Source organism: Vanellus vanellus, assembly GCF_965231255.1.
Source record: "Vanellus vanellus genome assembly, contig: HAP1_SCAFFOLD_36, whole genome shotgun sequence".
NCBI lineage: Eukaryota > Metazoa > Chordata > Aves > Charadriiformes > Charadriidae > Vanellus > Vanellus vanellus.
Window position 1 is genome coordinate 1,940,309 of NW_028127470.1, and position 11,223 is coordinate 1,951,531.

Below are 11,223 nucleotides of genomic sequence, written 5' to 3' on the forward strand. Positions count from 1 at the left end.
CCGCTGCTTATCCTGACATTGCAGAGCCCTCATTAGACCTTACTGGTCTGTCCTTCCTTTGCTTTTACCTTATTGTGAAACTCCATCCACTGTGCACCCAACAGAAGGCACATGGTGTCTCTGGAGACTTCTTGTGCTCTCCTGGTGGCTCCTGATACTTCCCTGAAGGACAGGAGTCTGTTAGTAGCCCTTCCACATGTGAGACAGTCCCAAGCAGGTGCCTCTTGACCGTTCAGGATCTCCGGCGGCACTGGGAACTCACAGGTCAAGGCTCAGTCCTGTCCTCATTCCCATATACGACACCCCATGCTCTCATCCCGCAAGGCCATTCAGCACCCAAGCACATCACCAAGGCCTTTTAGCCTGCAGCTCCCTGAGTGTATTCTGCACTCCACTTCTGGGAAAAAAAGCCAAAGCTTCACACACGGTACTGGTGAAATCCCCTTTTATTGCAGAGATGCCACAAAGGAAGCCACTATCACTGTGGTGATAGACTCAATTACAGGTCTCTGGGTAAGACAGGCTGGGTTCATCCTCTGAAGAAGTGGGACAAAAGCAACTATTTGTGTACAGACAGGTTTATAACTGATACAATGACCACAAGAAAAAAATGCCTGAGATACATATAAAGTCACTGGTGAAGAGAGGTGGGCAACTCATTGCTGCTGAAGTATACTGCTAGAATCAGTTTCTTCAGGGCATCCATGATGTCCTGGTTCCTCATGCTGTAGATGAGGGGGTTCACTGCTGGAGGAACGATTGAGTACAGCACTGCCACCACCAGATCTAGAACTGGGGAGGACACAGAAGGGGGCTTTAGGCAGGCAAATATGCCAGTGCTGACAAATAGGGAGACCACGGCCAGGTGAGCGAGGCACGTGGAAAAGGCTTTGTGCCGCCCCTGCTCCGAGGGGATCCTCAGCACCGCCCTCAAGATCTGCACATAGGACAGCACAATGAAAACAAAGCAAACAAACGCTAAAAAGGCAGTAACCACTAGAAGGTCAGCTTCTGTGAGGTGGGCATCTGAGCAGGAGAGCTTGAGGATGTGGGGGATTTCACAGAAGAACTGGTCCAGGGCATTGCCCTGGCAGAGGGGCAGTGAAAATGTATTGGCCGTGTGCAGCACAGCATTGAGAAACCCACTGCCCCAGACAGCTGCTGCCATGCGGACACACGCTCTGCTGCCCAGGAGGGTCCCGTAGTGCAGGGGGTGGCAGATGGCAACGTAGCGGTCGTAGGACGTGACAGTGAGAAGGGAAAACTCTGCTGTAGCACAGAAAAAGAGAAAAAAAACACCTGTGCAGCACATCCTGAGAATGAGATTGTCCGAGTGTCCCTCTGACAATTGGCCATGGCTTTGGTGAGAGTGGTGGAGATGGAGCCCAGGTCAAAAACAGAGAGGTTGAGGAGGAAGAAGTACATGGGGGTGTGGAGGCGGTGGTCGCAGGCGATGGCGGTGATGATGAGGCCATTTCCCAGGAGGGCAGCCAGGTAGATGCCCAGGAAGAGCCAGAAGGTCAAGAGCTGCAGCTCCCGTGTGTCTGCGAATGCCAGGAGGAGGAAGTGGGTGATGGAGCTGCTGCTGGACATTTGCTGCCTCTGGACATGGGGGACATTCCAGGGAGGAAATAACAGCGACAAGTCAGGGGAGACTTCTCTGAGCAAAATCAAAGCCATTTCCCACAGACCCTCCCCCTGTCACACACAGACACCCTTTTCTTTTACGAGGAGACCTTCCTTCAGCTCTGCTGCTGGAGCCCTTTTTGGTGTTGGCCCAGTGGGAGATGAAGACTAGGGCATCTGCCCATGGGCTCCTGATAAGTTTACCCCGCTCTGCAGAAGGTGGTAGGGGCAGGGAACAGCCCTGGTGAGGAACAGGAACGGTATAGGTAATTTAAGAGTTCTACTTTTTTTTTTTTTTAAAGTTCCCCACCCCCCCATCTCCCGTGGAGAGTATTCTTGGATGGCAGAAATCATCATAGTTTCTGCTGCACTCCAGAAGAACAGAGCGAGTGCAGCGAGGCAAGAGAATTGCCGGTGGCTTTGTGCAGAGTGAGGAGGGCTGGTCTGTCCCTCCATCTTGTTGCTGGTTTTTCCATGCTTGCACCTTTCTGAGATGGAGGGTGACCACACTCCCACGTTCCCTTGAAAAACCACCAGACTTTGCTGAGGGCAAAAGGATCCAGAGCAGACAGCTGAATGTCTCATCTCAAGGTCTCAGCACCCCACTTCTAGCCCAGGACACTCATGCCTTATTTCACCCAGCCAACATCATCTCCTCTGTCATAGAGGCTTTTCCTCTGCCATGGGGTATTAACATAAAAGAAAGCTGCTATGGAAGGACAACCTGGAAGGACACTTGGAGTACAAAGCCAAGTGTCCTAATGATGGTATCTCGGTAAGCGTCAGCTCATATCCCAGCCCCACAGACTGCATTGACCAGTGCTCCAAAGGCGCGAGGAAAGCTGGGACACTTCTTCCCACAGACACACCTGCATGAGAGGACCCACAAGATTACTGTGTAACTCTGTGGCTAAAACTGCACCTCCCCAGAGAGCCTGGCAGCCAGAACAAGGTAACAATAGCAATAACAGACAAGTGGAGGAACCAGGAGAAATGCAGTGAGGGTCTGGCTGCAGGAGGCCGGGGAGAGGCAGCCGGGCGCTCAGGACAGCTCACCCTCACCCAGCCGGGCACGCCACCGCCCAGACACCAGCATTGCCGGGCAGTCGCCCTCAGCCCCTGTGCTCTGCAGGGGGAAAGGGGCACACAGTTAGAGAGATGTACCGTGGCTGTTCTGGAGCTGTGGCTTCACAGAGGTTCCTGCCTTGGACCCCAGAGCCCTGATGACAGAGGCTTTGCTGAGTGCAGAGGAGACAAGAGGCCTTCCTCAGTGAAAGGGCTCTGCATTGGAGGGGACCACATGGAGCTTTCTGAATTCTCCCTCCCACAGTGTTTCTGGCTTCAATTTCCTCCCATTCCTGATAACATCCCTGCTGCCTGGAGATTTTTCTTCTGGGAGTTGTCTCCCTGTGCCAGGCCTTTTCCCTGTCAGCACTCACAGACTCCAACCCAATCTCTGTGCAGTTACCATTCCCCTACAGAAACACGGCTGTTTTCATGAGCATCTTCCTGTTTGCGGGTGGAAAAAGGGCAGAAGAACCCTGATGGGTCCAGCAGAGGTGATGCTGGCACTGCCCATAGGGAGAGGATTTGCTGAAGGCATTTTACCAGGCTCCTGGCAGACCGACCGATCACACAGAGTGGCAGTTCAGGAGTCTCAGTAACTTGTTAAAACTTGAAAGCTCCTTTTCAAGTTACCCTTTCCTCCTGATCCCCCGCTACTGTTTCCCACAATCAGAAAATAAAAAGACAGACTCAGGAAAGCTCCTTATCCTTATACTGATCTCTGCTTTGATCTTCTCCTTGAGACATCCCCTTAGAAATATTCTGGGGGTTATGTAGAACTGAGAGGAGCCCTGACACACACAGCACCCTCTCAACAGCAGGAGAGGGTGAGAGCAGAGAGCTTCTCCCCACAGAAGCTCCGTGGGAGCTCCCCGGGCAGGCGGAGAGCGGACCCTGGCAGGCGGCAGAGTCCCTGCCCCAGCACAAAGCCCCCGGGGTGCAGGGACCCTGCTGGAAAGGACAGCCCTGCCCACCCCTGCCTGCACACCCCCATTCACACATATTCACATTTCCCAACAAGAGCTCCCCCCCCTTCTCCCCACCGTACAGACCCCACAAGCTGTGGGTTATTCCAGCGTTAGGAGATGCCTCCAGCAACTCCACCGGCATTGCCCTGCTCCCACAGACTCACCCTGTGCAGCGCCGCAAAGATTTCTCCTCCAGTCCTCCTCCCAGTCCTGACCACCGTGAAGCTCTCTCTCTGCCTCGCTCGTCTCCTTGAGGTCCCCTGGCACTGCCCTCAGCCCTGCTGCGCTGAGCAGAGGAGCTGCTCCTGCGCAGACCTGTCTCTCTGCAGGCTCTGCCCACTTGTCGGGAGCTTCCTCCGTCCCAGGAGCCCGGCGCAGCTCAGCAGCACAGCACCAGCCCACAGCACTTTAATGACCCCTCTGGTGGGTTTGGTGCTGACTCCATCAACCTCAGACCTGAGAGGAACCTGCAGAAACCTCTCAAGGACTCCAAGTCAGAGGCAAAGTCGAAAGTTGCTTGTAGTGTTGATGGGTCCCATGGGCATGAGTGGCAGAGACAGCAGCCATGACCAGAGATGTGAAGAGGTTGGCTCTGTCAGGGGGCTTCCAGCTTTGCCACATCCCCCTGTCATCTCCACCACAGGCTGTCCTACAGTGTCGCCTTACCGGTGCCTCTTTCCCTGCAGGCTGTAGCCATCCCCCCGACTGCCCCACCTTGCTGTCGCCTTCCTTGACTGCTCTCTTTGTCCTCCCGGGCTCTTCCTTGAAACACAATGCCCTGGGCTCATCCAGACTCCTTCTGGGTGACGTGTTACAGCACAACACTGCCCTTGGAAGGAAATGTCTTCCTCCTCTTGTCCAATCTGGACTTTGTGACATTATTTCTTTCTCATGCTGTTTTGCACCAGGAAGAAAAGCTCCACCAGCTCTGAAACCATCCTGCAAGCACTCTCAGGCTTCTCCTGTCCTGTCCTCAGTCTCCACACCAGTGAGCCCACAGCCTGCAGCCTCTACATACTGGTAATGTGCTTGAGGCCTCCAAACCCCATCTTGGGCGATCTCGGGGCACTCTCCACAAGGTTTGCAGATGAAAACATAGTGGTCATAGACCAAGAAAGACGGAGCGTGACTTTTTACCAAGACCTGTAGCAGCAGGACGAGGGGCAATGGCTTTCAGCTGAAAGAAGGTAGATTTACATTGGCTATAAAGAAGAAATAGTTTATGATGAGGGTGGCAAGCCACTGGGACAGGTGTCCCAGAGAAATTGTCGATGCCCCATTCCTGGAAGTGTCCAAGGTCAGGAACTCCAAGCAACCTGAACTAGTGAAAGATGTCCCTGTCCATGGCATGAAGGGGTTGGAGTAAATGATCTTTTAGGTTCCTAGGGCTTGTGCAAGACTTACCGTGGGATGGCTAGGAAAGGAATAAAGGAAGGGAAAGGGTGGGATCAAGGTGGTTTGTGGAGGCAGAAGGCCCACAGGAGGTGGGAATCCTCTGGCCTCATGACAGGGGGCCCCACAATAGACACCTGCATGGGAGCTCCTTGGCTCAGCTCCCATGCTAATTAGTGGAGATGGCGGCCAGGACGGACATGGTCATATGCACAGACCTGGGGACACCTGAAATTCCAGGGGTAGTCCAAGATACCTGGAGCTGGCTGTAAGCTCCAGTGCAGCAACACTGAGAGACAGGGCAGCATCTGGGGGCATCGTCTTGGAGGCTGGTGGGGAATCTTCAGCCAAACGAAATGCCACCATTCACCCACTTTTAGGAGGACAGAACCAGAGAGCTCAGGTTCCCTCTGTCTTTTCCTCAGCCAGGTTTACTAGATCTCCAGTGGCCATAATGATGGATGTGTCAAGACCATTCTCACATTGTCTCATCCAATTTGGGGCAGTTATTCCCTTGAAGGACAAATAAAGGCCTGTGGAGTTAGGTGAGGGGCCAAGGCTCTCACACACAGCTACATGCATTGGGCAGGAGCAGCGCTGGCCCTCTACAGGAAAGCCATCCCCATTCCGAGTGAGCGTGTGACACCCCCCCCCTCCCCCCCGGACAGCCTTGAGACACAAAGAGCTGATGGAGAGCCTATGGGTCAGGATTACAGGGCTCACCTCCTCCAAGCTCAGGAGTGATGCATCCCTACAAAGAAGAAGGCAAGCAGAAAAGCCAGGAGGCCTGCATGGATGAACAAGGAGCTCCTGGACATGCTCACAAGTAAGAAGGAGGCCTATAGGGGGTGGAAACAGAGGCGGGAAGCCTGGGAGGAATACAGAGAAAATGTTCGAGCAGCCCAGGATCAGGTTAGGCAAGCTAAAGCCCAGATAGAGGTAAATCTAGCCAGGGACAACAAGACAAACAAAAACCCTTCTTTAAGTATGTCAGCGAGAAAAGAAAGACTAGGGAAGATGTGGGCCCTCTCTGGAAGGAAACACAAGAACTGGTCACCCGGGACAGAGACAAAGCTGAGGTCCTCAATGACTTTCTTGCCTCAGTCTTCACTGGCAAAGACTGCAGCCACACTGCCCATGATGCATAAGGCAAAGGCAAGGAGCTGGAAAATGAAGAACTGCCCACTGTAGGTGAAGATCAAGTACGAGACCACCTGAGGAACCTGAAGGTGCACAAGTCCATGGGACCTGATCAGACACATCCACGGGTCCTGAGGGAACTGACAGATGAAGTTGCTAAGCCACTGTCCCTCATATTTGAGAAGTCGTGGCAATCTGGTGAGGTTCCCGCTGACTTGAAAAATGGGAAAAAATAACCCCTATTTTCAGAAAGGAAAAAAATGAAAACCCAGGGAACTACAGGCCAGTCAGTCTCACCTCTGTGCCTGGCAAGATCATGGAGCAGATCCTCCTGGAAACTCTGCTAAGGCAGATGGAAAATAAAGAGGTGATTGGTGACAGCCAACATGGCTTCACCAAGGGCAAGTCATTCCTGACAAATTTGGTGGCCTTCTACGAAAGGGTTACAGCGGCAGTGGACAAGGGAAGAGCAACTGATGTCATCTACCTGGACTTGTGCAAAGTGTTTGACACTGTCCCACACAATATCCTGGTCTCTAAACTGGAGACACATGGATTCAACAGATGGACCACCAGGTCCAGAGGAGGCCCTGAAGATGATCAGTGGTCTGGAGCAGCTCTCCTATGAGGACAGGCTAAGAGAGTTGGGGTTGTTCAGCCTGGAGGAAAGAAGTCTCTGGGGAGACCTTATAGCCCCTTCTAGTACCTAAAGAGTGCCTACAGGGGAGCTGAGGAAGGACTTTATACTACGGCATGTAGTGATAGGATGAGGGGGAATGGCTTTCAACTGGAAGAGGGTGGATTTAGATTAAATATTAGGAAGGAATTTTTCACTTTAAGGGTGGTAAGGCACTGGCAGAGGTTGCCCAGAGAAGTTGTTGAGGCCCCATCCCTGGAGGTGTTTAAGGCCAGGCTGGATGGGGCTTTGAGCAAATTGGTCTAGTGGGAGGTGTCCCTGCCTATGGCAGGGGGGTTGAAACTTGATGATCTTCAAGGTCCCTTCCAACCTAAACCATTCTATAAAACAAGAAGTGCTTTTTTAAGTACGTTAATAGTAAGAGGGGGTCTAAAGAAAACATTGGACCGATAGTTGTTGAAGATGGTGATCTGACTAATAGGGATGAAGAAAAAGCAGCGGTGTGCAATGCTTTTTTTTGCCTCACTTGTTAATCATCCATCTAGAGCTTGGGCTGCCCGGTCCCCTGAGTCAGAGGGCCACGAGTGTGCAAACAAAGACTTTCCATTTGTGGGACAGAAACCGTCAGAGAACAGCCGTATCAGCTGAATGTTCACAAGTCCATGGGGCCTGATGGGATTCATCCCAGAGTATTGAAGGAGCTGGTGGATGTGCTGGCAGGACCTCCTACACCTTCTCTGGGCAACCTGTTCCAGTGCCTTACCACTCTCAAAGTGAAAAATTTCTCCCTAAAAACTAATCTAAATCTACCTTCTTCCAGTGTGAAGCCATTCCCCCTCATCCTATCAAGTCCTGCCTAATTAATAAATCAGAGCAGATATGCTGGACCTCAGCCAATGCACCAGGACCAAGCTCAGATGTGTAACAAAGAAAGTCAGTACCAAGTGCCCAAGGTCCCATGCAAGGCAAAGGTTCTCTTCAGAGCATGCAGGGGTGGGTGGCAGATGGCAATGGAAAGCGGAAATGAGGTGACCCGAAGGAGAGCAAACCCTCGGGACCAGAGAGACGCAGGGCTGGGCTGTGCAGCCGTGGCAGGAGAGGGCTTTGCTGTCTGGGACGTCTCTGCAGCCCTGCAGGGCCTGTGGTGCAGGGGAAGCTGATCTCCAGGAAGGAGAAGGTTCTTTTGAAAATGTCCTTGGCGATGTACATCCCGTGATCCAACAACACTGGGAAAATCATTTCTCTATTCCTTGATTGCATCATCAAAGGAGTGACTAAAGGCTGTGGGAGAAGCACTGCCTACATCTACTGGATGGAGATGGGACAGTGCCTCACTGCAGCTGCCTCAACAAAAGCACTGAATGTCCCTGAGGTTCTCTTGGGGTGTGTTACACGGCTGCTCTGAATGGTGATCGTGTTCCTGCAGGTCTTGTGCTGTCCCTGCTGGCTGCCTGCGGCTGTGCTGGAGAGCCCTGGCACCTCCCGTAGCACCACAGGGTGTAGGTCACCTTCCAATGGAGCAGCTGCCCTGAAGGAGGTAAGGCACTGTAGGGGTGTCTGTGAGAAACTGGCCATGGGTGCCAAAGGAGGTCTGCTAAAGATAGCTGGTGGAGATGGGAGAGAGAGACTCAGCTCCCCTGATGGCAATGGCTCCATTGGCTCAGAGGAATACCTTTATAGGCTGCCCTGGACATCATGAGCAGGATCAGGCTTCATGTCCTAAAGGTGGGCATCTACTGACACTTCAGCTGGCCAAAGGCATGCCCCAGCAGCCTCCAAAATGATGACCCCAGATGCTGCCCTGTCCCTCTGAATTGCTCCATCAGCTTCCTACAACTGTCTTCCTACATCTGTGTCACCGGTGCTTTGCATGGGTATAGGAGGAACATGAAATTCCTGCCTTTCACTGCCTGGGTGTGCTGTCACCTAGTGGGACAAGAAGAAGAGATTCTTGGACCTAACTCTGTCTCTGACAGGGGAAATGACACTGCTGGAAAGAAGTGTCTCTGCCCAGCTGAGGGAGAGAACATGACTTCAGCTGGTTTCCCAGCAGGTTCCCCTGGAGCCCCAGGGACATCTCTGAGGGAGCCCAGAGGGGACAGAGACGGTGCCACCGTGGGCTGGTCCTCTGCTGCTGAGCTGGGCCGGGCTGCTGGGACGGAGGGAGCTCCTGGCAAGCGGGCAGCACTGCAGAGAGACAGCTCTGCCCAGGAGCAGCTCCTCTGCACAACGCCGCAGGGCTGAGGGCACTGCCTGCAGGCAGCGAGGGCAGACAAGAGAAGGGAGAGAGAGATAAGGGCAGTCTGGGGCGTCTTTCCTATAGCTGAGAGCTCTCTGGGAGAGAGATCTTCACAGCCTTTCACACGGTAAGTCTCTGGCTGTGGGGTAATGCGGATGAGTTCCTGGCAGTGTCTCCTGGACCTGGCACATGCCATGGCTGATAGGAGCTGTCGGGACAGCTCTCCTGGCTTGTCTGGTGTGGAGAAGGATGTTGTGCTTCAGAGCAGGGATGCCCTGCTGCACCTTCAAAGGGACAGTGAAGGTCAGCTGCCTTCTCCCAGGGATGGCTCTGGGGTTTGAAGACAGGTGTGCAGGCAGGGGTGGGCAGGGCTGTCCTTTCCAGCAGGGTTCCTGCAGCCCGGGGGCTGTGTGCCGGGGCAGCGACTCTGCCGCCTGCCAGGGTCAGCTCTCCGCCTGCCCGGGGAGCTCCCACGGCGCTGTGGGCAGAAGCTGTGGGTGGAAGGAGTGCCCCCCAGCACAGTAAGGTAGGGATGAGCAGGTCAGGGCATGGTGCTTCTGCTCTCAAGAGAGTGCACCACGGGTGAGCTCCACCTCATGCCACTGTTCAGAGGACCTCTTGGGCAGCACACCAACTCAGCAGCACCTTCCCCTTTGCAGCCACATCAGGTTTGCTGTGAACTGGTCTTTAGTCCTCGCACACTCAGAGATGCCCCTGGGCAGCGCCCCGTCCCTGGGAGGTGTTTGCAGGCAGAGGTGGGCGCACAGCAGTGGGACGGGGTTTGTGAGCACTGACGGGAGCTGAGCCGGGGACAGGAGACGGCTGCTGGCAGCAGAGACACGGGCAGGGAGTGAGAGGGAGCTGCTGCCTGAAACACTGGCGAGGGGGATGTGGGCACGTCCGTGCTGTCCCTGCAGCACAGACACCTTCCCCTGGGCAGCTCCTGCCTGGTCTCCGTTCCCAGCCGGGGCACAGCTCTGCCCTCCAGCCCATGGGGTCTCGGGCACGCATTGTCCCTGCAGCAGCCAGAGCCCAGCAAAGGACGAACCCCGGATTGCCGTCTGCTTTGCATGTCCCTCCTCCCTTGTCAGGAGCATTGTGGCACCTCACTGCCGCCCCTCCTGCCTGAGCTGCCCATGTTCTCTCCATTGGATAAACTGAGTCAGTGCAGGGGGTGGGGGTTGCGGGTGGCAGATTCAGCTCCCGTTCAGATGCCGACCCTTTGGGTCCTGCTCTGCAGTCGTGTCTATGGCAGCAACGCGCCCAGGTCTCCTCCAGGCAACTTCAGAACATTAACTATTTCCCTGGGGAGTCCTGCAGGGCTGCAGGGTGCTCTCCAGAAGGGCACAGCTCTCCCGTAGTCTCTCTGTGCTCCCTCGGATCCACGTGGAGAAGACATCTCAGTGCTCAGGCCATGGAAATGCTGCTGGGCAGCTGTACGTGGGCAGCTGCAATGATCCCTCCTGGTCCCAGTCTGGGAGGAGAGAGATGAGAAAAGGCAACGAGTCTGTATATCTGCCCATTGAACCTGGATTCCTCTCCTCTCCGCAGTGTCTTGCTTCTTTTGATGGGAACACCTGAGAGGGATCCTCCTCCAGCTGCAAGCTGCCAGCACAGGGCAGCGGAGAAGAGGGCTGATGGGCAGAACAGCCCTCCTCTCTCTGCACTAAGAGACCGTCCCTTTGCCTCTCAGCACCCACAAGACTTCACCTGGAGTGCATTAGAAATGTCAGGGATTTCAGCCATCCCAAACCACTCTGAAAGGTGGCAGGTGCAACCAGAACAAGATAAAGAAAACAAAATCCCCTCTCCCTGTCTGTGCAGTTGGGCAAATTTCAGACAACAATGCTGAAAAGCTCTTTGACATATCACGAGTATATTTAATTGGAGATCGCCCTGCGGTCCTAGTTTCCTCTTGCTACACAGCAAGGAGGACGCCTCAGGAGCCCATTACAGAGTCCCAGCTCCCAGTGGCAGCCTCAGCCAGCAAAACCCAGAGCTCAAGTGAGGGAGCTGCAGAGAGGTGCTCCTGGACAGGGAGTCTGAATGTGGGGCTGCAAAGAGACACACAATACACTTTGCTGGGAGAAGTCTGGTCTGACTCAGTACTGCCTTTTCCTCCTTAACATATACCCACAGATATCCAGAGGAAGCAA

At 54.1% G+C, this 11,223-nt stretch overlaps 1 pseudogene across 1 annotated transcript; it reads right to left on the reverse strand.

The window, feature by feature from the left end:
• Nucleotides 1–664: 664 nt before the first annotated feature.
• Nucleotides 665–1,593, reverse strand: LOC309685246 (olfactory receptor 14J1-like; annotated as a pseudogene). Its single transcript has one exon. The product of its transcript is annotated as an olfactory receptor 14J1-like (transcript).
• Between the last annotated feature and the right edge of the window lie 9,630 nt (nucleotides 1,594–11,223).